We start from the raw sequence: 26,939 nt of genomic DNA on the forward strand, positions 1-26,939 counted from the left end.
TCGGGCTGGACGGAAAACGGAGCGAGAGCCAGCGAAGCGCGCGATCCAGGGAGCGAGGCCCGCGGGGCCCGACCTGCGCCGGCCCCGGCCCCGGCCCGCGCCCGCGCCCACGCCCCCCGGCCGGCCTGCGGCGGTGAGCGCGGTCGCGGCCCCCAGCGCCCCGGTGCGCCCCGGAGGGAGCGGGCTGGGGCGGGGAGGGAGGGACGGACGGACGGAGGGAGGGAGGGAGGGGAAGGGGCGGGGGCGGGGGCGGGGGCCCCACCCGCTGCGGGGGTCCGAGCCCGGCCCCCGGAAACTTTGCCGGGGTGGGGAGCGCGGGGTGCGTGGAGGGCGCCGCAAACTTGTCAGCGGGCGGGGCGCCGCGGGGATCGGGGCGAGCGCCCGCGGGCCGCGATGGTCTCTCCGGCTTCTTTGTGTCACCTCCGGGCCCCAGCGCGCCGGTCCGCCCGGCTCAGAACGGGGCTGCGCGGGGGGCTCGGCCCGGGTCCCCGCCCCGCCCCCGCCCCCCGCCCCGCCGCCGGGCCCAGGCCCCCGCGCTCCGGATCCGCCGATTGTTTTCTTCCCTCGCGTCACGCCTGGGCGGGAAAGATTTTGAACCCCGCGTGAGCTGGGGGCGGAGAGCCGGGCGCGGGGCTTGCGGAGCGGGGGCGGCCCCAGGGCCGGGGCGCTCCGGGCGGGGGGGGGGGTGGGGGGCGGCTCGCGCGGCTCGCCCTGGAATTCCGTTGGGATCGCTTGGGGTCTTTGTTGTCTGAATTGCCGTGAGGGTCTGACGGGAGCACTCTCTCCCCTTTAGGTTATTTTTTCTTCTATTATAAAAGCGGGCGGTGGGGGTGGGGGTGGGGGTGGGGCTGGAGGTGGGGGCGGGGGCGGGGGGCTTGGGTGGAATCCGTGCTGCTCGGAACACCGCGAGCCACCTTGCTGGATGATGGAGCTGGACAAGCCCCGGGGTAACACCGGCCTTTGTGGGCGCTCGTTATTTCCGAAAGTTAGGATTTTCCCCTCCCCTAGTGGAAGGGAGCGCCTGAGCTGGAAGCCAGCCGCGCGGTTGTGTGCAAGCTCCGGCAGGTCGGAGCCCAACCCCGCCGGGGCGTTTCTTTGTAGCCGCTCGGCACTTGGGCATCGCTTTTCTTCTTCTTCTTCTTCTTTTTAAAGTTCGTGAGATTTCCAGCAACTTTCATCCGCCCTTCTGAAAGTTTCCATAGCTCCGAAGTCCTCCTTGCGGTTATCGTGTGGTTGTGCTCGGATGCGTTCGGCCACTTTTAGGGCTGCGGGTTACAATGAGCGTCTGAACCTACCTGGCCCTAAACCGCCGCGACCCCTGCCACCGAGACCTCGTAAATACCACCAGGCGCGGGCGTTCACCTTTTAGGAGATGGACTATTTGCCGTGTCCCTGTGCTTTAATGCGTGACCCCTTTTTGAGTTTTCTCTCTGGAAAACCGTTGGGACTTTCAAGGGCTTTCCCGAGATAATCACTAAAGGGCCTTAGCCCCGCCATTACGCCCCCTGCCCCCTAAGGCCCCACGAGGGCGAAGAAAGCAGGTGTATTCCTCACCAGGAGTTTCGGTGAAGACTCTGGAGATGCCGAAATAAGTAAAAGAGTGGGAATTCTTAGTTCTTTGTTCACATGCTTGAGTTAACTGAGCTAAGTTTGAATTCAACAAAAATAAAATCCAACCAGTTTGGTCAGTTTAGCCCCGTACATGAAGACTGCTAAAAAAAAAAAAAAAAAAAAAAAAAAAAATCATGGGAATAAGTTTACCCAATTAGCGATTTTACAAGCATTTCAGTGCATTAGTGCTAGTTGTGTTTGCAGGATATTGCCGTTTGTTTAGAGAACCGATCACAAGGGGATTATGCTAGGTAGTGCCCAGTAGCTTAACAGAGTTTAAAGCTCAAAAATGGAATCTGCCGCGTCTTAATAAGGAAGGGTAAAAGTGAAACGCAATTGGTTAATTTGTCGTTACCCAGATGTTTTTAATATAGATTTTTGGTAATTTCACAAAATTACTCATTCATTGACTCAGATAAGCTCTTAACCGTATGTTGACGATGGTGCTGAAATCTGGGGTTCCCAATAATAATAGTTTCCATTTATGGAGTGCTTATTTTGTGCCAGTAAATGCTTTGCATAGATTACCTCACTTAATAAATATTTATTGAGTGCCTACAATGTATTGTGCTAGGTGCTGGAGTTGTAATAGCACAGGCTCGGGACTGCTGTGGTTCCCGCCAGTGGTGGGCAAGAGCTGGGGAGGATCCACAGGATGTGAAAAACATTAGCAAACTAATTGCAGTTTTAAAAATGTCCATCAGATCACACATTTCCCTGTTAAAAATTCTTCAGTGGCTTCCCATCTCCCTCCGAGTGAAAGGCAGACCTGTTTGTGGCCTCCAGAATTTACACCATCTTGGTCCTCCTCCTTCCCCAGTCCTTCACCTTTTCGATCTTATCTGTTGCTCTGCTTCTTGCTCATACTCTCCAGCCAGACTAGTTTCCCTGCTGTTTGAGGTGCCTTTGGCCTTGCCGTTTCCTCTGCTTGGAATGCCCTCCGCGCAGCCCGCATTTCGGTCTGGTTCCCTCCCTGACCCCCTTCACTTCTTTACGCAATATTGTGTTCTCAGTGAGCAGTGGCAAAACCCCAGATTTAAAAATCATAACCCCTCTTGCAACTCCCATTCCCCTGTTGACGATTTATTGGTTTTCTCCATGGCACCTATGGCCATAGAACTAATATACTCGGGATCTCTGGGTGGCTCAGCGGTTTAGCGCCTGCCTTTGGCCCAGGGTGTGATCCTGGAGTCCCGGGATCAAGTCCTGCATTGGGCTCCCTGCATGGAGCCTGCTTCTCCCTCTGCCTTTATCTCTGCCCCCCCCCCCCACTCTCTCTGCTTGTGTCTCATGAATAAACAAATAAAATCTTTTAAAAAATAAATTAAAAAAAAAAAAAGACCTAACATACCCTGGGTTTTACTCATTCCCCTGCTAGACCACACTCCATCGATGCTGGTAGTCACTGTGGTGCCCTCAGAATCTGGACCAGGGCCTGATGAGCCGTAGGTCCTTAAGAAGCATTTGTTGAGTGGACGTTGAGTAGAAAGGAGACAGCGACCAGGGGCTCCTGTGTTAATGGTGAGAAGGCTTCTCTGTGGAGCTGCTGTTTCTGCTGCGTCTGTGATGAGAAGGAGCTGTCCATGATGTTGGGGCAGGAGGCTGTGGGGACCATGAGGCATCACGGAAGATCAGCAGGGGAGACAGCACTGAGGCAGGAAAGAACTCCGCGACGTGTGGCTTTATTGCAACTGGGAGGGGATGTTTGTGCCTGAGCTTCGTCAGCTGGAGGGAGAAAGCTAAGTGAAGATGGAGTGGTAATCAGGTGAAAGACAGGGCCTGTGTAGGCCAAGGTTTGGATAAATTCACAGTGAATCCTCATACATACCCTTCCAGCCCTGTTTGAAATTTTGTAAAACTGGGCGTCAGATAATATATATATATATATATTTTTAAATTTATTTATGATAGTCACAGAGAGAGAGAGAGAGGCAGAGACATAGGCAGAGGGAGAAGCAGGCTCCATGCACCGGGAGCCCGACGTGGGATTGGATCCCGGGTCTCCGGGACCGCGCCCCGGGCCAAAGGCAGGCGCTAAACCGCTGCGCCACCCAGGGATCCCGGGCGTCAGATAATATTCTGAGGCTACCTGGTAGGTGAATGGCAGTGCCTAGGCTAGGAAGCCAGGCTCTCCGACCTCAGTATACTTATATTTGATCACTGTGCCAGCGTCAAACGATAGAGACCCTATCCTGATGGATGAGCCCTTGCTGTATACGTGTGGCAGTGTGGGACAAGATGGGTTCTTCAGGGCTATGGGACAAGGGAAGCACCTGGTTCTGCCGGGGAGTGGAACAGGCCAACTAGGAAAAAAACGAAATAATAAATAATAAATAATATATAATATAATAAATAATTTTTCCTTTTTAAAAATTATTATGAAATATATTTCATATATTTTCATATATTTCAGATTGGCTACATCTTAATTAAGAAATGATGTTAATGTTAAAAGCAATAGCCTGTTCTTCAGGGCTTCCCTGTGTGTTCACTTTTTATTCTTGCTTGCTTTCACATCTACCAATGACCTGTGTCATATGCCCTCTTTCCTACTTTTACCAAATAAAAGTTTGTTTCTGGAACAGTGTAAAATCACTTATGTTTGAAGCCTGTAATTCTTCACTGATTTTCAGGTTATGTTCTTTTTTGATTGTTACCTTAAACTGTCTACACTTTGTGGGGTAGTGTGATAATTCTTACACTGGCTCTGTTGAGTGTAATTGACACACAGCTGCACATATTTAGAGTGTAAGATTTGGTAAATTTTTTACATATATGTAGATCTGTGAAACCATCTCTCCCTTGGGCCCCTCCCTACACCCTGCATCCTCTTTTTCTAGACAACTGAAGATACAGTTTTTTGACCCTATGGATTAGTTTGTATTTTTAGAATTTTATATAAATGGAATCATGCAGTAAGGGCTCTTTTTTTTGTCTGGCTTCTTTCACTTAGCACAATTATTTGGAGATTTCATCCATTTTGTGTGTATTCATTCCTTTTTGTTGCTGAATGGTATTCCATAGTATGGATATATCTCAGTTCATTCATCATTCACCCATTGGTTGACATTTGGCTTTTTTTCCAGTTTCTGGCTATTAAAAATAAAGCTGCTGTGAATATTTAAAAAAATTTTTTGAAACGATTTTTTAAAAATTTATTTGAGAGAGAGGGAGAGTGAGAGAGATCACAGAGGGAGAGGGAGAAGCAGACTCGCTGCTGAGTGGACAGCCTGATGGGGCTTGATCCCAGGATCCTGAGACCATGAAGGCAGATACTTAACCAACTGAGCCATCCAGGCACCCCAGGCTGCTATGACTATTATGTACAGTTTTGTGTAGACATTTGCTTTCATTTCCCCTGGGTAAATATTTAGGAGTGGAATGGCTGGATCATATGGTAGATGTATATGTTTTGAAGTGGTTGTACCATTTTAGATTCCCAAAGTTGTATATGAGGGTTCCACTTGCTCTGCATCCCTGTCAATATTTGGTGGGGTCAGGCTTTCCATAGACATTCTACTAGAGGTGTAGTGGTATCTCATTGTGGTTTTAATTTGCATTTCCGTGATGGCTAATGATATGCTTATATACCATCCATATATCTTCTTTATTGACATTTCTGTTTATTTTTTTTTTTTTGCTCATTTTTTTATTGGGTTGGTTTCTTCCTTATTGTTGAGTTTTGAGAATTCTTTATATTTTTTATATATAAGTTCTTTATCAGATACAGGATTTGCAATATTTACTTTCAGCCTATTCCCTGTCTTCTATTCTCTTAACCAGTATTAGAAGATCAGAAGTTTTACATTTTAATTTATTCTTTCATGAATTAAACTTTTGATGTTGTACCTTAAGAAATCTTTGCCTAACTCAAAGTGACAAAGATCTTTTTGTAAGAGTTATTTATAACTTTTTATTTATTTTAGTTATTTATAAGCTTTGGGAAAGCTCTATAAAAAGAATGTAAAACCATAAAGTTTTCATTTTACGTTTATGTCAGGCTACTTTGAGTTAATATTTGTTTACAGAGCAAAGTATGAGTTGAAGTTTATTTTAACTGCTACTGGGAACACTTGGCAATTTCTAGAGACAGATAATGTATGGAGATGATGTCTTGTGTGTGTTAGGGGTGGGAGATAGGTGGCATTTGCTGTTGGCATCTAGTGGGTCAAAACCAGGGATGCAGCTCAAAATACTACAATGAACAAGAGCGATCCTCTCAACAGAGAATCATTCAGACAAAATGTCAGTAGTGCCAAGGTTGAGAAACCCTAGGCTAGAGGTTTATCAATTTTATTGACCTTCCCAATGAACCAGTATTGGTTTTATTGACATTTTCTTTTGTTTTTCTATTTTCCATTTAACTGACTTTTCACTCTGATCATTATTGTTTCCTTTCTTCTACTTACTTTGGGTTTAATTTGTTCGTCTTATTTTAGTTTCCTTTTTTTTTTTTCCAAATTATTTGAGAGAAAGCATGAGAGAGAGGGGTAGAGGGAGAAGTAGATTACCTGCTCAGCAAGGAGCCCAGTGTAGGGCTTGATCCCAGGACCCTGAGATCATCACCTGAGCCGAAGGCAGACACTTAAACCACCTACCCACCCAGGTGCTCCATTATTCTAGTTTCTTTAGGTCATTGGTTTTGTGACTGTTTTTCTTTTTCTGTATAGATGGTTAGTCCTATAAATTTCCTCCCAGATACTGCTTTAGTGACATCTCACAAATTTGGTATGGTGTAAATCCATTTTTATTCCGTTCAGAATACTTAAAAAAACACTTTCTTTGATACGTTTTCTGACTGGGAATTACCCATATTACTTGGTCTCCAAATATTTCTGGATTTTCTAGAGATCTTTCTGTTAATGATTTCTAAATCAATTCTGTTGTTGTCAAAGAGCATACTTTGTATGGCTCAAATCCTTTTAAATTTATTGAGGGTTATTTTATAGCCCAGAATAGAATTTATTTTGGTAAATGTTCTATGTGCACTTGAAAAGAATGTGTATTTTAATTATACCATGTTAAAGGAACATAATATCAAGATGATTTATCCCTATTCATGTTAACCTCAATCACCTGGCTGAGGTGTCAGGTTTCTCCACTCTAAAGTTCCTCTTTTCTCCCCCTTCTGTTCTGTACTTTTTGCTAAGGAAGTCACTATGTGCAGCTCACACTTAAGGAATGCAGAGTTATGCTTCACCTCCTTGAAAGGTGTTACTTTTTTATTCAGTGTGATGATCCTTGTCTTTTATTTTTTATTTTTTAAAAAATGTATTTAAGTAATTTCTGCACCCAACGTCTGGGTTGACCCTGAGATCAAGAGTCACATGCTCTTCTGACTTAGCCAGCCAGGCACCCCCAGTGTGATGATCTCTGTCTTTTAATTGCATTGTTTAGACCATTTGTATTTAAAGTATTTATTAATATGGTTATGTTTAAATCTACAACCTTCCTATTTGTTTTCTGCTTTTCTCATCTGCTCTTTGTTTCTTTTTTACCCCTTTTTAGTCTTTGTTTGGATTTATTGACTATTTTCCATCATTTCATTTTATATACTTTTTTTGGGCTTATTAGCTATCATTATTTTGTTATTTTCATGGCTGCTTTAGGATTTGTAGTATACACTTTTAATTTGTCACAGTTGACCTTCAAGTGTTATTATCCCACCTTATGTACAGTATGAACATCTTGCTATAATAGTATGTTTCCATTACTCTCCTTGTGACCTTTTTGTTATTGTCATAGATTTTATTTTTTGTCTGTTAATAGATCCCACACTACATTATTATTTTTGTTTGAAGTTATTTTTTATTTAAAATGTTTTTTAAAGTTAGCTCCTTTTTATTTTTTATTTTATTTTTTTTGAGAAAAAGAGGACACACGCATGTGCATATGAATGGGGGAGGTGCAGGGGGAGAGAGAATCTTAAGCAGGTTCCACACCTGGTGCAGCGTCCCATGCAGGGTTAATCCTATGATCCTGAGATCATGACTTGAGCTGAAATCAAGAGTGGATGCTTAACCTACTGAGCCACTCAGGTGCCCCTGAACAGTCAGTTATTTTTTTAAGGAGATCTAAATAATAAGAAAAAAAATCACATATGTATCCATACAGTTATACAGGTTATACTCTTTATTGTACTATTGTTAAATAAAAGAAATAATATATATGGAGGTTTATTGGGTTCATATATATATGTATATATAGAAATATTTATTCTAACTTCTAAAGTTAGAATAAAATTTTTAAAAAGTAGTGAAGGGGCACCTGGGTGGCTCAGTCAGTTAAGTGTCTGCCTTTGGCTCAGGTCATGATCTCAGGGTCCTGGGATCAAGCCCCACAATGGGCTCAATGGGGAGTCTGCTTCTCCTTCTCATTCTGCCCCTTCCTTCTGCTTGTGTTTTCTCTCTCTCTCTCTCTCACTCAAATATTTACAAAATAAATAATAAATAGTGAAATTCAGAAATCAGAGCATAGTTCATTTTCTTAAACTAAATCTGCTGAATTGCTGTTGAGCAGATGATTACTATAATAGAAAGATATTTCAGGATACTGTAGAATATTAGAACATTCAGAATACCTGAACTTGGAGAACTCTCTAGACAGGCAGTGCTGAGTGTGTTGTGTTTCTTTTCTTTCCTGTGAGCAATATTAGGAGGATGGAGGTAGATGGGGGAAGGAATCAGTCCACCTGTGCTAATTATCTTCCAGACCCTGAGAAACTTTAAAACATGAGTTTGGAAGCATTTTTGTTTCTTTTGATGGTGTGTGAGATGAAAAGTACTTAGTTATAGCTCCTCAGGTCAAAGTAACACATTTTTAAAATTTTTATTTATTTATTTTTAAGATGATTTATTAGAAAGCAGGAGGAGGAGTGGAGAGAGAGGGAGAAGCAGACTTGATGCTGAGCCTGGGGACCCTGAGATCATGACCTGAGCTGAAATCAAGAGTCAGTCCCTCAACCCACTGAGCCACCCAGGCATTCCGCACAAAATAAAAGATTTGACAACAGTGAGCTTCCAGCTCCCACTTGTCAGTCTGTGCTGGATTGAAAACTCCAGTGTGAGATGTAGTTCTTAGACTTCCAGAATTCTCCATCTACTTGTTGCTCTAGTTCCAGCTGACATTTAGTCTTCCCTTGGGTATTGCCAGTGTTTGCTTTTGTCACCAGGGAGTAGCTCCCCTCCATCCAGTTATGTAAATGCACCCCTATTCTAAATATGAATACACTGACAAATACTCAGCTATAAATGAGTGGGGAAAATCAATTCATTCAACAAGTTAATTTATTTTGTAAATATTTATGGAGTCCGGGCTCTGGAACATTGATGAAAATTTATGCCCCTTGCTCTGAGACAGGCAATTGTCTAATAGGAGAAAGGCCCACAAACAGAGGAGCATGCAATCCCAGGTAGTAACTGGTGATCACTACAGTGGAGACACCAACAGAGTCATGGGAGTAAGCTCAGAACAGTGCTTCTCTGAGTGTGTTCCGGGTATCAGCAGCATCAAACCTCCTAAATTAGAAACCTTGAGGATAGAGCCCAACAATCTGTGTTTCACAAGCCTTCCAAGTGATCATGATGCACACTTAACTTTGTGAACCAGTAGCATAGAGGATGAGATGATCTCTGAGATTTTTTACCCTAGATTTCAAATTCTAGGAGTGTGATTTAGAAATGTGATATTTACTCCATTGTACTTTTTTTTGCTTATGCTATAAAAATGCATGGAAAGCATCATGTTAGTTCCAATATGTGTTTTTATTATTAATACAATTTCTCCTCTTGTACCTACTATTCATCATGAACTACAATATTGGTGTCATTGATTCCTTGTCCTATATCCTCATGTCTTCGCATCCTTAGAGATGACAGCCTACAAAGAACAACACTGTGTAGCAAAATATCAGTCCATAAAATGACATACTTCCTTACTGAGGTTAGCTCATTGAATATAAAAGATTTGCTTACGTATCATCTAGATTGGGAGCCATACATAGTGAAGTGCTTTGGGTACACAAGGTTGTATACATATATGTGTGGTTCTCAGAAGCCATTGTCACTTTCATATGTGATATAATGTGTGCCAGTGTGCGTTTCAGACTTTCTAAGGTCAAGCTAAGTCTAATGATCCTGTAACCAGGAATGTCTAAGAGATTTATTACCCCACTATACTTTAAAAGCAGTGTTGGCACTAATGAAGTGTCATGTAAAACATTAATTGCTATGTGAGTAAAACAGAAATTCAAAATGGCAAAGTTATGCCTGACACTGGAGCAGTAGTAAATTGGATTTTAAAAAACCTTATGAAACATTGCACATCTATCCCAAAGCAAGATAATAGTGAAGTGAACTCCTGTGTAAACATTACTCAGTATTGTTAATTGTCAAATCCTGCCAGTGTGGCTTGACCTGTACTCTCACCTATCTTCCTTATGCTGGATTATTTTGAAGTAAATTCCACACATCATATTATTTCATCCATAAATAATTAGATTTTAAATTATTTGAGCTATTAAGATGCTAGAGATGAATATGAAATTGAATCACAAATAGCCATGGTTACACATTAAATTATAGATAAAGTTTATCTGGAATTTATTTACACAAAAGATAGTAAAACAAAACAGTAGTGTGGAGATATGTGTACATATATTCCTACTAAAGTTCACTAAAAATAAATATAATGGTTATGACAGTGAATACATTCTACCAAAATATTTTATAAACCTTCATCATCATGATTGTAGTATATACATTATATTTATAGATAATTTTCCAGAGAGTAAGGAATAAAATACATCCATGTGCTGCCAAAATTGAAATACTGTGCTTGATGGGGAACCTTTAATTTGACAGGTAGGTTTTTGTGAAGGGAGTTATTATAAGAAGGTTTTATAGATTTCTAGGCCAATTTTTAATATATTTAAATTAAGAATTCTCATTACTCATTTCAGCAATTATGTTGCTTTATTTGAAAAGAAAGAGTGTTTAACATTCAGGGATGAACAATACATCTTTCAAAAAGATCTCATCCTTAGTACTTGTACTACACACAGTCTTTTTATCAAAGTTAGAATTAACCTATTTAGTTAGAGCTTGGGGTGCAAGATACTTCATGTTTGGGGGGTGTGTGTGTGCGCATGTGCACAGAATTCATTCACACCACCTGTTTTCTCCTAATCTGGCTTTGGAGTACAAGTTGTGGGACCCTGAGGAAAAGATGATTGTATTGTGCTAAGTTCTTCAGGTTTGGCTGCTTCTGTGTGATACATTAATTAATGGGTCATACCATAGAATTTACCTAATTTTCATTTACAAAAGATTTAATTACTCAGAAGTCATCTTTATCTTTAAGTGTAAATTGAAAAAAAATAAAATAAAGACTGTTTCCCATGCCCCCCAAATAAATAATAAAGAAAAAAAAACCCCACAACTCAAATGAATCTAAGCTATTAGTACTATGGTAGGTTCTAGCCAACATGATGGGATTGTTTGGTAGAATAATACATGCTAGAGCTATGAGTTCAAAATTTTAAGCAAGTGATTCAGAAAGAAAAAAATAAGAAAGGAATGCCTACTATACATTCTGCTTTTAAAGCTGTTAAAGGTGTGTTTTATTATGTGTACTTGTGTGTTGACAAGAAAAATGGGTCACAAGTGTTTTCTTGAATATCATTTTTAGTCACTCATTTGATGACACTGAGTAAGAGCTTTTCCTGTTAATAGACCTTTGTTTAAAGGAAAGTCTGTTACCTTTGTAGTCTTTGTACTTTCTTTCATTATAGGAAGCCTCAACTTAGTTACATAATAATTGATTTTATAAGTAGTGTTTAGTTCAGAACTGGTTATGATTCCTTCTAGGCCAGATGAAAAGAAACTCCAGAATGTTTATAACCACAGGTTGATGATTTGGTTACAAGACTCTGTTGGCGAAGGTTTCTGAGACTTGGAAAGTAAGCTTGCCCCTTTTATGACTCATCCTGTCATCTCCCATTTGACTGTGTTTTCTTAGTAACTGCTGCTGATTTCAGGTTTAAGCAGGACAAATATGTTTTGGAATGACCCAATATTCTTTCAAGTAATATATGCCTATTAAGCCTTATAAACTTACTGTTAATGTTGTATGTTTCACAAAGATGGGAAGATTCCATTGTCTTCCCAAATTATTATCATTTTTTTTTCTGATTTGCTTTTCAGGGGTTTGAGGGTGGAGGTAGGAACAGAGAAAAATAAGTGATTCTGGGACCTGGGGACCTGCTTGTGTTTATGACCCTGGACTAGAGCAGATCCCAAAAGACCTCCATGTGCTGATAGGATAAAACATAACTTACTAGAGTCCTGGTCTTGGTAATACTCCCTTGTGTATAAGTACTAAAGGGATGAGTGAGGGAAAGGGAAATGTCTGTGACATAGTGGGATGGTTAAGAGCATAGCTTCAGAAGTCAGATGGACCTTGGTTCAGATCTTGGCTTTGTCATGTACTAGCTGTATTATTTTGGACAAATGACATAACCTCTCTGAGTAGAGTTTCCCTATCTGTACCATGGAGGCCAATATAGAATTTACCGTCAGGAAGTGTAATGAATATTACTGAGATAATGCACATAGTGGACAGTACAATATTTATTGTTGAAGACTGCAAAACGCATTGTAATAAATACCAATTATTACATTCAGTTCAAGGGTGCAGTGAACTAGGGGCTAAGTGACAGGTGTTTAGGTGGCAATAAGTGGTGATCAGATATGGCCCCCATTCTTTAGGAACTGGGGGAGATAGCCTTGTAAGCTGATTATTCTAGTATGATCCAGAATGAAAGAAATGCCACCTGAAACACCGGCAAAGTGCTATGGGTACATAAAGTCAGTGGTGAGTAATACCTGCTTTAGGGAAGTTAGGGCTAATTTTGTAGAACATTGTCATTAAATTTGGGTGTATAGCCAGATCTAGGATGTAGAGTAGGGCTTTTGTGGGTGGAGAATGGAGGAGAGTAGATTGCAGGCAGAAGAATAGTACAAGCTAAAACACAGGACTTATGGCAAGATGCGGTGGGAGATGTCTAGATAGATGTTTCATGGTTAGATCTTGGGGACTTTTGAACATGTAAGAGGACTGTATCCATGTCAGTGGGGAACCAAGCTTGGTGTGCGCTCTGTTTCATGATAATGTTCTGAAAGATATATTCGAGAGGAAGGGAATCCTCTCCAAGGTGTTTTTAGAAATCCAGGTGAGTGATGAAGAAATTCAGAGGACAGAGTCATAAAATATTAAAGGAGATGGAAGAGATAAAATTCTGTTAGGTGCCAAAGAGAATGTTGGCACCATTACTTGAGAGAAAGAGAGAGAATACAGGAAGAGGAAGTGTGGGAGAGAACCATGGTCTTGGTTGGTAGGGTGGGCTGTGAGCGAATCTTTTGAGCCTGAAGATTAGTGGACATCTGGCTGGCAGTTAGAAATTCTGCAAGAAAGAAGCTAACATTTATTGTGCACCTACTATGTCTCAGATTTTATGTTAAGCATCTCCAAAAATCATTATTGGAAGTGGATGGTATTTTTATCGATGAAGAAATAGCTCAGAAGATGCCCGATATTATTTGAACATTTACCTTTATTACAAAGCACTTCTCACTTTTATCTTTCTCTTCAGGCTCTTTGGAGCAAGAGGCCAACCAGGGCTGGGAAGAATGAGTGTGTGAGCCCTGAAGGCTGCTCCCTGTGGCACTTTTCCTGATTCCACATTCAGGCATCCATTACGTTAGTCTTTACCTTGAGGAAAGAATAACCTCAAGGTACCCTCTACCTGGGAGGTTTCCTTTGTTACCTGAAGAATGTTGAGAGAGTTCCATTTCTAATCTTCTTTCTCAAATTCTAATATTCCTTTCCTTTTAGAATTGCTTGAAGGTTCAAGTCCTCTGGGACTTTTTCCCCCCCTCACTTCCGATGAAATGGACACATCTGGGTAGGAAAGGCTGAACACTTCATAAAACGAGTCTTGTTTTAGTTGAGTTGGAGGAGGGTCAGAGAGAACGATGGTCTTTTCCTTATTGGTATCCCTTTTGTTAGATGATGACATGCATAATCCTGAGGTCAGGCTCGAGGGTGCAGATTAAAAATTAAGTCTGGCAAGACTGAACATTTCTTTAAAAATTTTTTTTTGTGTTCTTACAAAAATGCAACAACACATATATTAAAAAGCAAAAGCTCTTCCTCATATTATTTTCACTTTCCATTCCTGCAGTTCCTGTCCCTAGAGATCGTCACTGCGGACAACTGTATGTTTATACCGCTTGAATGTTTCCGAACACTTGGAACCCTGGCAATAATTAAGCAGCGTAGCTAGAATTTGTGCTTTTCCCTTTTCACCTAGATATTTGGTATCAGGGTTTCTTACTGAAGTTTCATAAATGTGGATTCTGTATTCTGAAAGCCATATAAACAACAAATTTAACTTAAAAGCTTTGGATCATCTTTCAAACCGGTGAGGTACCTATGATTAGAATTTAGAGACCTTGAGTTTATTTGTTGCTAAACCGGTTCTATTAGTTAATTTGTTACACAAGTTTGCCAGCTAGCTGAAACAGTGAAGATGTTTCATCTTATTTACTTTAAAAAGGAGAAAGGGCAGAGAGAGCTGAAAATTTAAACTAACAAAGGTCCAAAAAAAAAAAAAAAAACCAACTAACAAAGGTCCATTTTAGTTTGGTCACTATATTAATCTGTTAATGCCTTCCTATGTTGAGTGCTCAGATAATATGTGCTCTGATAAAGTTCTCTAACAGACTCACGGGAGGAGTGAGTAATTTAGCTATATCCTGCCTGTTGGGAACTTTCTTTTAAGGACATGGAGTTTGGAGCCCACATATATATTTGTGTTCAAGCAAGTCTTGCCAGTGAGTTGCTGAACGGTCTCCGGCAAGTGCCTCTATGTCTCTGTTTTCCTAAATGGGGTAGATAGTGTGTATCTTAAAAAAAAAAAAAAAAAAAAAAAAAGATAGTATGTATCTTACAGACTTGTGAGAATTAAAGAGATGACACATGTAAAATATCTGGCACAAATTAAGTACTAAATAAATATTAACTATTCTTGTTATTGTTGTATCATTATTACCAAAAAGAGAATCTACAATTTTGGCCACCTGTGTAAGAAGAATTTCCTTGTCTTTCAAGTTGTAACAAAGAAGTCCCTGCCACATCATTTTTATAGCCCTATAGGTTATCAGAAGGAATGTGCAAATAGTAAGAGATGCTCTTTAAACAGATACAAATCTCAGTACCTCTATTTGGTCAGCTTCCTAACTAAATAAGTTGGAGGAGCTTCAACGAAAGGATTACAGAGATTTTGTTTTGTCTTAGTGGTCTTACCTCTCAAGATCCTTTGGTAGTTCCAGTTTTGGTCCACTCAAGAAAATATTGTAGAATGATATGGTATTTTTTTTTTTTTGTGGAGTGTTCTAATTAATTGTTCACTGATGAGGAGGAAACAATTTAGGTGGTATTTCTTTTTGAGGATGTTTCATGTTTTTTGTGTTTTACGGGCTAGGGATGGGTCAGGTATATTTTCATGGGAAAGGTTTTTAAAACAATTTTTTAAAAAGATTTATTTATTTAAGAGAGAGAACACCAGGGAGCATGGGGTGGGAGGGGGGAATCTCAAGCAGACTCCCCACTGAGCCCTGAGCTCATGACCCGAGTCAAAATGAAGAGTTAGATGCTTAAGTGACTGAACCACCCAGGTGCCCTGTGGGAAGACTTTGAGAGAATGAAAAAAATATTTCTTAGAAATCTCAAAACTGTAGTCTGAAATTCCATGAAAAGAAAATTTAAGAATTTTGTAATCTGGAGCAGCCCTGGTGGCTCAGCGGTTTAGTGCCACCTTTGGCCCAGGGTGTGACCCTGGAGACCCGGGATCTAGTCCCATGTTGGGCTCCCTACATGGGCCCAGCTTCTCCCTCTGCCTGTGTCTCTGCCTCTCTCTCTGTGTATCTCTCATGAATAAATAAATAAAATCTTAAAAGAAAAAATTTTGTAATCTGAGTTATGGAGGTAAGGGGTCATAAGGATTATGTTTTAGGAAATTTATTTTCACAAGGAAGTACATAATTCCTAACTATTTTAAAGAATTAAGAGAAATTATATTAAAGAAAAAATGACCTCAGAACTAGACAGAATTATTTTTTTTAAAAAGCTGGACAAATTTCTAATAGCATCATTGCACATGTTATAAGTAACAAGGAAGATAATTTAGTATACACAGAAGTGCGTTCTGTTCTTTTCCTGAGATAAAGTGACCTTGAATCAGATCTTAAAATTGTGTCCGCAGAATTGGCAAATATGTATCCTTAGGGAAAATTCAACCCACTCAGTTTGGTTGTTTCTGTTCGGGTGAGAAACTTCTGTCATGTTTAGAAATGAAAAGGAAACGAGTTTGCAAGCTCTCTAGCAAGTCACAAGGGAAGCCTGAAAGAAGGGAGAGTTTCACAGTTTAAAGTTCTGCTATTTCAGAAATCAAATCTGCTTTGCAGAGACACCCAGTTTCCATAGTTGCTTGATTCAGCAACTTATTAACAAATGAATACCTGTTAGAGTTCCTGGGCTGGCTGGCACCTTAGCATAAACAGCTTCTAAATCACACAGCAGTTAATTTTCAGCTGTTTCGTGTGCCCCCCCCCCCCCCCCCCCACTTTCCCAATAACTAGTTGGAATGCCAATAAGACTTACTGGTTGAGTAAGACCAGGTATCACGTATTTAGTTAGAACTCCCCATTTATCAGTGCAATTGCACAGTAATGAATGCTTTTTTGGAAGAAAAGAGTTAAAGAGAAACACAAAAAGAACAGAAAGAAGCTCTATTTTGGGGGAGATTTGATTTTTAAAAAATTCCCTTATGATAATTTCCTTAAAATTCTAGTATGAAAATTATAATCTAAAGTGTTTAGAAGAAATGCATTTAAAAAAAAGGCCTAGCACTTTCTTAAGCAAAATTTTATGTACCAGAATCTGGGATCTATTTATTAATATTTACAATGTTTTACTGAGTGATTTCAAATTTTGCTAGTTTATTTACTTTGCCATTGTGCAAGTCTTGGTAAATGATTAAATATAGTTGGATTGTAGAGACTAAAGGGGAACTCTTTTCTCTAAGATGAGTCTTGAGGGTATGTGAAATAATGGTCTGTCATAGGAGAGATCAAAAATTGAGTAAAAACATCACTTCTAAGATACCAATTATGAATTCTCATCCTGGGTTCATTCCAGACAGTTGTATGCCCCTGAGTAAATCATTAACATTAACGGTCTCAGTTTCTCCCACCGTAGGAGTATCATGATGATGTAAAATAAAGTACGTTTTATCTTGGATCAATTTACACTATCCCCATCTTTACTGATAATCATTGCTTTGCTTTCCTAGACCTAGCCAGCCAGCTCTCAGAGATCTAAATTCATCAGAAAGCACAGCAGAGGAAGAGAGAGGGTAGTGGGATTAAAAGACATTCCTGGGGTGGGATCCCTGGGTGGTGCAGCGGTTTAGCGCCTGCCTTTGGCCCAGGGCGCGATCCTGGAGACCCAGGATCGAATCCCACGTCGGGCTCCCGGTGCATGGAGCCTGCTTCTCCCTCTGCCTGTGTCTCTGCCTCTCTCTCTCTCTCTCTGTGTGACTATCATAAATAAATAAAAAATTAAAAAAAAAACATTCCTGGGGTACTTTAGAATGTGTGTGTGCTCTCCATAAGAAGTAAGTCTTGTCTCATGGATGATTTGGAATGCTTGGACAGGGGAAGTAGTGGTGGGCTGTTTTATTAAAATCCAGAGAGGTCCACAGCTATCCTGTTGAATTCAGTTAAGAATTTTAGAGCTGAATGATACTTGAATTCTCTTATTTCACAGAAGAGGAACCGAGATTCAAGGATAGCAAGGTCCCACAAGTAATCCATGGAACAAGGAAAAAAATCGTGATCCCCAGATTTCTGGCTCAAAGCTCATGCTGTCCTATGTATGTGTATATCTATTTAAATTGTTACATATTATTTAAGATCTATGAAATGGTATAAATCATCAGACAGTAAGGATTTATGTGCTTAAGCATCTTACTTAAACCAAATATTGCTAGTCCCTTTCCTCCTCACAGGTGTAGCTGCCATCCTGAATTTGAGTATTTAATCACCCTCATGCATTTCTTTATAATTTTGCTGCATATAAATGTTAGGGGTGACTTTCAATGTATTTACCAGTATGAGCACTGCCACCCATAAGGGATTTTAGTCGTAAACCACAGATCAGCCATGTCAAGGTGTACTGGCTGATTATCATGGACTCCTAAGCAACATTTTTAGAGATTGTATATAGTTGGCATCATTCTGTATGCGTTTTTGTGCATGTTGCTTTTTTCACCCTCAACTTTATATTTGTGAGCTACGTCCATGTTGATATGTATAACTGATTTATTCTCATTGTTTAATATTCTGTTGTATGAGTATGCCACGTTTATCCATTCACTTATTTTTGGATATTTAGTTTTTTTAAGTCCTTTTCTAGGACCCACTATTCCTTTTTTTTTTTTTAATTTTTATTTATTTATGATAGTCACAGAGAGAGAGAGAGAGAGAGAGAGAGGCAGAGACACAGGCAGAGGGAGAAGCAGGCTCCATGCACCGGGAGCCTGACGTGGGATTCGATCCCGGGTCTCCAGGATCGCGCCCTGGGCCAAAGGCAGGCACCAAACCGCTGCGCCACCCAGAGATCCCAAGACCCACTATTCCTATCATTTCCTTATTTTCGTTAGGTTGTATTTCTTTTCCTTATTGATTTGTGAGTGTATTATTTTTGTATTTTTAGAAACTATCATTTAAAAAACTAACATTGACATCTCTACTTAAGAAGCTGCATAAAACCTATCATAGCTTTGCCTTTATGATATTATTGGAGTTATACACTGCTATTGACGTGTGAAAAGGATCTTTCTATATCCCCTTATCGGATTGACGTCAAGTACACTCACAGAATTGTCTGTGGGTAATACATCTGTGATTTTAGATATGGGCATATTCCTTTATATAAAATGGAACTGGCATAGTCTTAACATTCTTGATTATGAAGATTGATTTTATTTTCCCATAAATACCATGGTCATGCAGGCGAAGGTGTTGACCTAATTATACTCTAAAATGTGGGAGGAAGGAAGTCCTTTACGGGAAATTATAAAATTCTCATTTTTCCCCTTTACTAAATAAAGCAGGATAATGGATGGCACCCTTACTTCCTTAGCGACCCCTAAATGGGCCACAGAATATAAAGGAAACTATAGCGTGAATAGGGGGATTGAGGCCACAGCTTGGGAAATTCTGTCTGGAACTTTATCTATTTAAACTATCTGGCTTATCTATGGTTTTGGTTCTCTCCCTTTTTTGTACCTCAGTGAATAGTGACTTGACTCAACAGAGGTACATGCTAGGCTCTCTGTTCTTTTGTTGACTACTTGTATCTGCTTTCTCGAAGGTTATTGTTTTCAAGGATCTTAAACACGTGGATTAGGACAGTTAAACCTTTCGCTGGCTGGGGACATGTAATCTTCCTATTCATTCTGCTTTCCTGGCTTATTTTCTTCCTTCCCTCCCTCCCTTGTTTCTTTTTAAAAATCACTTGCATCTGCTAGATAGCCATCCTTCAGAGCATCCAACATTTTGCTCATTTCAATTTTTTTAACCTACTTTTTGTATAAAAGGACATAAGCCCATAAAAGTACTTTCCATACTAGAGTTCGCCATTTCCCAGAGTATCACATTTGGCCCTCACCTCCCCGCCTTATTAGTAGAACAGATCCTTCAGCAGCCCCACCCCCCTCCTCTCCATCGCCTCACTCCCACCCTCCCTATTCTGTAGGCCTCTTTTGTTGTTGGGAGCTAACAAAGTACTGTAATTTGCTGGATGTTGTGGATGGAGGACAGACCAAGGGGTTCCTGAAAGAATTCCTGTGCCCTGCCTGGGCTCTCTTCTCTTAAAAATTGCTGATTAACTGTCTCTTCTGTTTTGGGAATAGCCGGAACCTTAAAGTTAGGAATGTGGTTCAAAACAAAGATGTTTATTTTTAGAGGCAGAAAATATTTTGAGCCCATTTGCCATAACTGCTTTTATAAGAAACAAAAACCATGGACTTGAACTGGGTAATCCCAAAGCAAGAACAAAAATCTTACTGAAAGAATTAGCAATGTATGTAAACATTTTGAAAACAAGCTTTGTTTTAATTTTAGCTTTCTGTATTTACTTAGTTGAAATTAAGCAAAATTCTGCTTAATTACCACAGTTGTTCTGAAATGTTCCTTTTCCTTGCATGTCTTGTCCTATGAAATTGATGTCATGATATTAGAAGATAAAAAAATGTCAAAGGAGAAAAGCGTTCTTGTTGTTAGTACAAAGGGCATGGTGTTAAATCTAGCAGACAGGCTGAGTTTTTGGAGATGGTATCATCCAGATTAATTTTTATCTTCATGATCACATGAGTAAGAAGAACCCTTTAAAGGTTTTGATTTTTAAAGTATCATGATTTCATTGGGAGGGGATAGTTTTCACTTTATTAGTTCTGGTTTGCAGGAGCAATGTAGCACGCAATATAGATAAAAATCAAAGATGGGGCTAGTAGCACAGACCTTCCCACAGGATCTTTGTGAGCAGAACCCAAAACCCTTTACAGATACAAAGATCTATTTAAAGTTTCACAATAACAATGACAACATTTTAGGGCTGTCTTCCAACCCTATCACTTCCTTCTTCTAATGGGAAGTTGAGCTTGGGGCGGAGGAGGTACACTGGTGTTACTGGACCAGTGCACTCAAGCTGTCGCCTGCTTTTGTGGAATCACAGACCTTTATGGGACGTTGCACAAAGGGATTGGTGAAGTGAAAGTGCTTTGATTGATTTAGACTAACAGAATAGAAAAAAAAATTGAATGAGTTAAGAAATACTCATCAATAGCAGCCAGAACATGGAGGGAAAAAAATCTCTCACATCTTAAACAATAACAAACAAAACTTTCAAAATATTACTATTTACATTAGTTTTTTTTTTTCCTGTTTTTGTTTTTATTTTGGCATGAATCTCTAAGCAGGTGTATTTGAGGGACTAACAGTATGTCACCAAGGTGATGCTTGGCTGCTGAGGTGGAAGAGCTGGCTGATGGCCTCTCCAGGGTTCTGGAGCTCCCAGACCATGCCAGAAATCTCAGGATGGAAGATGATTTCTGGCCAAAGTGCCTGTTGCAAGGGCACTGTATCTTAGCAGATCTCTATGTTTGACTTTGCTGTGCCCTAGCAGGTTGTGGACCAGGATCATCCCAGTGATTCTGGTTCAGACTACAATGGACCTGAGGGTCTTGTATTTTTCCTAAGCTGATCACAAGAATTTGCTATGGGTTGGCTTTAGAAATCTAAAATATCTTGGGGCACCTGGGTGGCTCAGTTGGTTAAGCATCTGCTTTCAGCTCAGATCATGATCCCAGGGTCCTGGGTTGGAGCCCCACATCAGGCTCTCTGCTCGGTGGGGAGCCTGCTTCTCCTTCTCTCTCTGCCTGTTGCTCCCCCTGCTTGTGCTCTCTCTTTCTCGGTCAAATAAATAAATAAAAAAACAAAAAAAACTCATTTCTTTGAGCATCCTCTTTTCCTTTTCTCCAAGAAAATTTTATAAAGGTTCACACAGGGGACTGGACTTTCCCAGTTCTCCCAGTGTGGATACCTTTAGGGTAGACTCTAAGCTCCTAAGGACTCGAAGTAGATCAAGGCCTGACTTCATTCAAATCTCTGGGGTGCTTCTAGCAGCCTTGAGGTCCTAGAAACCTCTCAGGCCTGCAAACCCTGATGGGAACCTGGGAAAGAGATTTCCCAAAGTCTCTGTGCAGTCGATGCTCAAGAGGATTTGGCAGTCCTTGCTTTTATACTGATTCCGGGCTTCAGGGAAATACACATCAATGTCAGCTCAACTACACATTCTTCGATTGGTTCCTAATCAGTTGTGTGCTGGGGCTGTGTTTTATGAAGGCACAGGTATGCATTTGGTGGTTATGGATGGAATTGGTTGCTTAAAGCTTATGTAATTGCAATAGTGGATACCATTATACTTGAATTATTATTTTCTTTTTCTCTTAAAAGGTTTTATTTATTTGAGAGAGAGGGTATGCATGTGCAAATGGTGGGGGGAGGGGTAGAGGGAAAAGGAGAGAGAGAATCTCAAGTAGACCCTGTGCTGACCATGGAGTCCACCACGGGGCTCGATCTCCAAGACCCTGAGATCACAACCTCAGCCAAAACCAAGAGGCAGACACTTAACTGACTGAGCCCCAGACACCTGCCCCATATTTTTTTTTATTTTCAAAGACCAACAAAATATGTTTCTTTTGCTTGCTTTGGTAGTCATCTTTTATGGTCAGAGAAACTAAGATAATAAAGTGACTTGTTCAAGGCCTCCCAGTGAGTGAGGGGGAGGGTAAAAGGGGTCAGAACTGTCCCTGGATGCCTGGCCTGTAACTTGTCCAACAGACCTGTTATTGAAGATTAACATGCGCTCAGAGCCAGAAATAGACCAACTGAGACCTAAATCAATTCTGATCATTGGTCTCTAAGGATGAAAGGATGTGGGATACATTAATTTGCTGGGCGATTGATTTTCCCTTGGGATAAGAGAAAAACAAAACCAAAATTGTCAGTCACCGAAAATGGCACAGTGAATTATGTCTGGGCTTGGAAAACATCCAGTCCTATAAATAGATTATGGGAAGCCCTCGGGGAGAGAAAAGAGGTGCATCATGACTGTTTTCATATGTAAAAATAGCAGGCCCAGGCCACTTGGAAAGAAAGCTGGGACATCTATAACTTAAACTTTAGTCAGAATAGGAACTATAATTCATGGCCAAAACTTCTCTTTTTAAGTTTATTGCCACTTACTGCAAGAATTGGTAAGTTTAGAAACAATAGGTCAAAAGTTTAGCAGGAGAATTTTGGGGAAGGATTTGTATCAACAGGAGATTTCTGAGAGTTTCCAATTTTCCTGCTGAGAAGGTGTTGATTTGGTTGCCTTCGTTCCCATTTTGCCTTCATAGAGACTAAGGAAACCATGGAAGTAGAAAGAAGAACCATTTTCATTCTACTATTTTAATATTGCAATTGAAATAGAACTATAGAATGCTTTGGAAGATCTACACTAGTGTTAATGGTCACTGGTGTAAAATTGATGTTCTGGGCTGATCATGGTATTGTTAAGAGCCAGTAAGTAGAGCTGGATATTTACCAATAGGGTTTGGGATCAAAGAGGCATATTTCATTTTTTCGTAATGAGTGTATCCATGTTTTCCTGTGTGTTTGTTGCCTTGTTTTCTTAATCTCTGTGTCACTTCTTTTTACCCCTATGTTTCTCATGTTATTTTATGACCGAGTGTCTCAAGGTGTGGCTTTCTGCGTTTTCCAAGCTGGGCCATTTGACTTGGCACACATGGCTTTCTCTGGCTGGTGAGTGGGTGGGGGAATATGAACTGGCATGTGTGGGAACTTGAATGTGACTCTGCCCTGTGGGGCTGGCGTGTCTAGATCTCATTGGTCTGCACCTGATCACATCTACACACCACCCAATGAGGCCCGCAGCCCTGGTTAACAGGCCTGCTATGGAGGACAGTGCATGCACACCCGTATCCCCTGAGGTGGGCAGTGGGGGGTAAGTTGGTTAAAACCTCTTATATTTGGGGCCACACAGGAATCAAGATAATGATTTGCTGATGCTCATTTTCTTTCTTTCTTTCTTTCTTTCTTTCTTTTTTTTTTTTTTTTGAAGATTTTATTTATTTATTCATGAGAGACACAGAGTGAGAGAGAGAGAGAGAAGCAGAGACACAGAGACACAGGCAGAGGGAGAAGCAGGCTCCACACAGAGAGCCTGACGTGGGACTTGATCCCGGGTCTCCAGGATCACGCCCTGGGGCCAAGGTAGTGCTAAACCACTGAGCCACCCGGGCTGCCCCTGAAGCTACTTCTTAAAGCAGCAAGCAAGAACATTCAGGGAGAGCCCTTCCCTGTCCCAAGCACTTAAATAATGCAGTTTGCTTCATTGCTTCAAGATATGTTGCAGGTTCTTTTAACAGTGGAAAACCCTCCGTATCCTTGAGGAATCTTCTTTTACATAGGGCAGAAGAAATTGACAGATTCGTGAAGGTGGTAATATGCAGATCATAACTGAACCCTTGATTTGGGGATAATAAGCCTAAGAAAAAGGCCTTTAGAAAAAGGCCATTGTCTTTAGGCAAGGGTAGGAAGACTGGAACATAGGGCATGGGAGATTCTGCTCTAACCAGGAGAAGGCCTTTTCTTCAGACTGGGGAATTTGAGAGCCTTCCAAGGGAATGACCTTGTCTTCCATCGAGGGAAGGAATGTATGTAAGGAAAGTCTGTTGCATACCTGGAAAATGCAAAGGAGTTTAAGGCGTCCTGCTGCCTCACAAACCAAGAAGACTGTAATGAGAAAAACTGAGGAGGGCTAATTTGTCTCAATAATAAGAGCTATCAAGAAGCCTCCCTTCTTGCAAGTTTTATCAGAAGATCAACTTCAAAATCTTTTTCTGGTTACAAATATGTCTTTTCTATCGGGCAGGGAAAGGAGACCCAGCACCCCTAAAGATTAACTTCTGCAGTTGAGAGACCACCTGCCCCAGAGTTAGCCCCAGTGGACGCTGCAATGTGAGTAGAGGAAGCAGACGAAGCAGGCAAAAATCCCCTCTGAGTGGGATTGGAGCCCACAAAGGGTCTCCACCCCCTGAATTCTGAGTTACCATAAATAGTCTGTTGGTTTTCATTTCTTCCAGGAAAGGCTCCCCAGGGAGCTAGCATATTCTAGAAAGGAAGCTGGGAAGGTGGAAAAGCCAATTTGACATAGACTCTTAATTGTGTGTGACAAAAAAGGGGAGAGTGGTCATATGTAGCACCACTCAGGAAGGAAGGGGCTTCCCAAGTTCATCTTCTAGGACCTGAGACAAAGGGGGAACGTGAAAGGTATTCAGATAAATAAGCAACAGAGAATACAAATCTTGCTGTGTTTTCCCTTTAGTATGCCACAGATTACATATTTTTATGAACATGACAAAATTAAATTCTTCAGTAAGTCTGAAAAAGCAAGGAGGATTCAAACTATCAAAGGTTATTGTGGGGATTCTGTGATGGACCTCACAGGGGCACTGAAAGGACTTAGATTTATTATTGTTATTTTTGTAAGCCACAGATCACATTCTGAAGGGAATATTTCCTGGTTATTTCTTATTTTATAGATAACCTTCTAACTTTTATGTACTTTATTTTAGTTGGTGGAAGGGATGTGGCAAAAGTTGACTTTAAGTGGTTTTAAAAAATGATGTGTTACATATTTTTCATTTAGAAGGTGAAATAGCAATAATGCTTAAAGTTTTTTTATTTTAAGATTATTTATTTATTTATAAAAGATTTTATGTATTTACTCATGAGAGTCTCAGAGAGAGAGGCAGACACACAGGCAGAGGGAGAAGCAGGCTCCGTGCAGGGAGCCTGACGTGGGACTCGATCTCGGGTCTCCAGAATCTTGCCCTGGGCCGAAGGCGACCCTAAACGGCTGAGCCACCCGAGCTGCCCAAGATTTTTTATTTTTAAATAATCTCTCCACCCAACGTGGGGTTTGATCTCACAACCCAAGATCAATAGTTGCGTGCTCTACTGACTGAGCCAGCCAGGTGCCCTGTTTAAAGATTTTGAATGATAATTTTATTTTAAAGATTTTTATTTATTTATTCATGAGACACACACACAGAGAGAGAGAGAGAGAGAGGCAGAGACACAGGCAGTGGGAGAAGCAGGCTCCATGCAGGGAGCCTGACGTGGGACTCGATCTCGGGTCTCCAGGATCACGCCCTGGGCCGAAGGTGGCGCTAAACTGCTGAGCCACCCGGGCTGCCCCAGTACTTTCTTATTTAGTATTTTGGTTAGACTTCATAATGATTGCTTTTATTTTGACTAAAAACATTTTTTTCCACATTGATGTACCAAATTTTGCAAAGCATTTCAATGTTTTGAGGACCTATATATATATGTGTATATCTTTTTGTTTCTAACAAATTACTTCTTAAGATAAATTCCCAAGAGTGGGATTACTGAGTCAAATTTCATGAACATTTTTATGATTCAAGCTATATGTCACCAAATTGACTTCCAAAATGGTTATTGTCCGTACAGTGTAGAGGTATATCAATTTCTTTGTCCCTAGGGCAGGTGAACTTTTTTGCCTATGTTTGTTTAGTTTTTGAATTTCCTCTTATGTGAATTGTCTGTTCATATGTGTCAGAACTTGGTTTGCTTTTTACTTTTTAAAATTATTTTATTGTATTTTTTTGGAAAGATTTTATTTATTGATTCATTCATGAGAGACACAGAGAGAGAGAGAGAGGCAGAGACACAGGCAGAGGGAGAAGCAGGCTCCTCGCAGGGTCCCCGATGTGGGACTCGATCCCGGGACTTGGGATCACGTCCTGAGCTGAAGGCAGACACTCAACTGCTGAGCCACGCAGGCGTCCCTTGGTTTGTTTTTTAAAGGAAACTTTATATCTTCCAATTACCTTTGAAGCTGTTCACGTGATTGTTTCTTCTCTTGGGTTACTTTATGGGATATCGCTACAGAAGCATTTGATCCTTTGCGTCAGAGATAGAACACAGATTACTTTCTCTAAAGGAATGGAAAAAGTCCAGATTAATTCCTCTCTTAATGAATTTAATCTATCACAGAGCCTGTTGCTGCGTTTTGTGCACCATATCCAGTGGTTAAGATACTGCATATTCACACCACTTGGGGAAACACAAACTTCTCACAACCTTAAGTGCTGTGGCCTTGTAGAGGCCATCAAAACAGAAGACACAATTACTGATATTTGTCACTGGAGGCTGTGACATGCTTCTGACTGGCCGGCTTGACGAACTGTTCTTGAATTGTGGAGACTGTTAGGCCTGTGTGAATTTCATTCCTCTTTAAAATAACATCTGAGAGGAAGAGTTTATAATCCTAGCATTTCATCGAAGGGAATTAATAACGCCTACGATCCTGTTGCAGTTTACAGTTTCTTGATCGTGTTTGTGCTGTTTCACTTGAGCCTCTTAGCAAGCTCTGCGAAGCAGGTGGAGCCGTAGGTCCCTGTGTTGCGGCGGCAGAGGAAGGAAGCTCGGGGGAGTGGCAGGGCCGGCTCGTGGTCATGGCATGGGGACTGGTGGAGCCAGGACAATAAGCAGCTAGTTCTTTGTGCATCCTGAAAAATGTCAGCTTGAATAATATACTCCTTGGGTTGA

At 40.8% G+C, this 26,939-nt stretch overlaps 1 protein-coding gene across 1 annotated transcript in view; it reads left to right on the forward strand.

Moving 5' to 3' along the window:
- Window positions 1-115: 115 nt before the first annotated feature.
- The window catches only part of SYNE2 (spectrin repeat containing nuclear envelope protein 2), a 320,078-nt gene continuing 293,254 nt past the window's right edge, over window positions 116-26,939 (forward strand). The window contains exon 1 of the mRNA XM_072838881.1: window positions 116-133. The gene's annotated coding sequence lies outside the window, so the exon portion shown is untranslated. The remainder of the gene's footprint in view (window positions 134-26,939) is intronic.

The sequence above is a fragment of the Canis lupus genome, chromosome 9, assembly GCF_048164855.1.
Source record: "Canis lupus baileyi chromosome 9, mCanLup2.hap1, whole genome shotgun sequence".
Taxonomy (NCBI): Eukaryota; Metazoa; Chordata; class Mammalia; order Carnivora; family Canidae; genus Canis; species Canis lupus.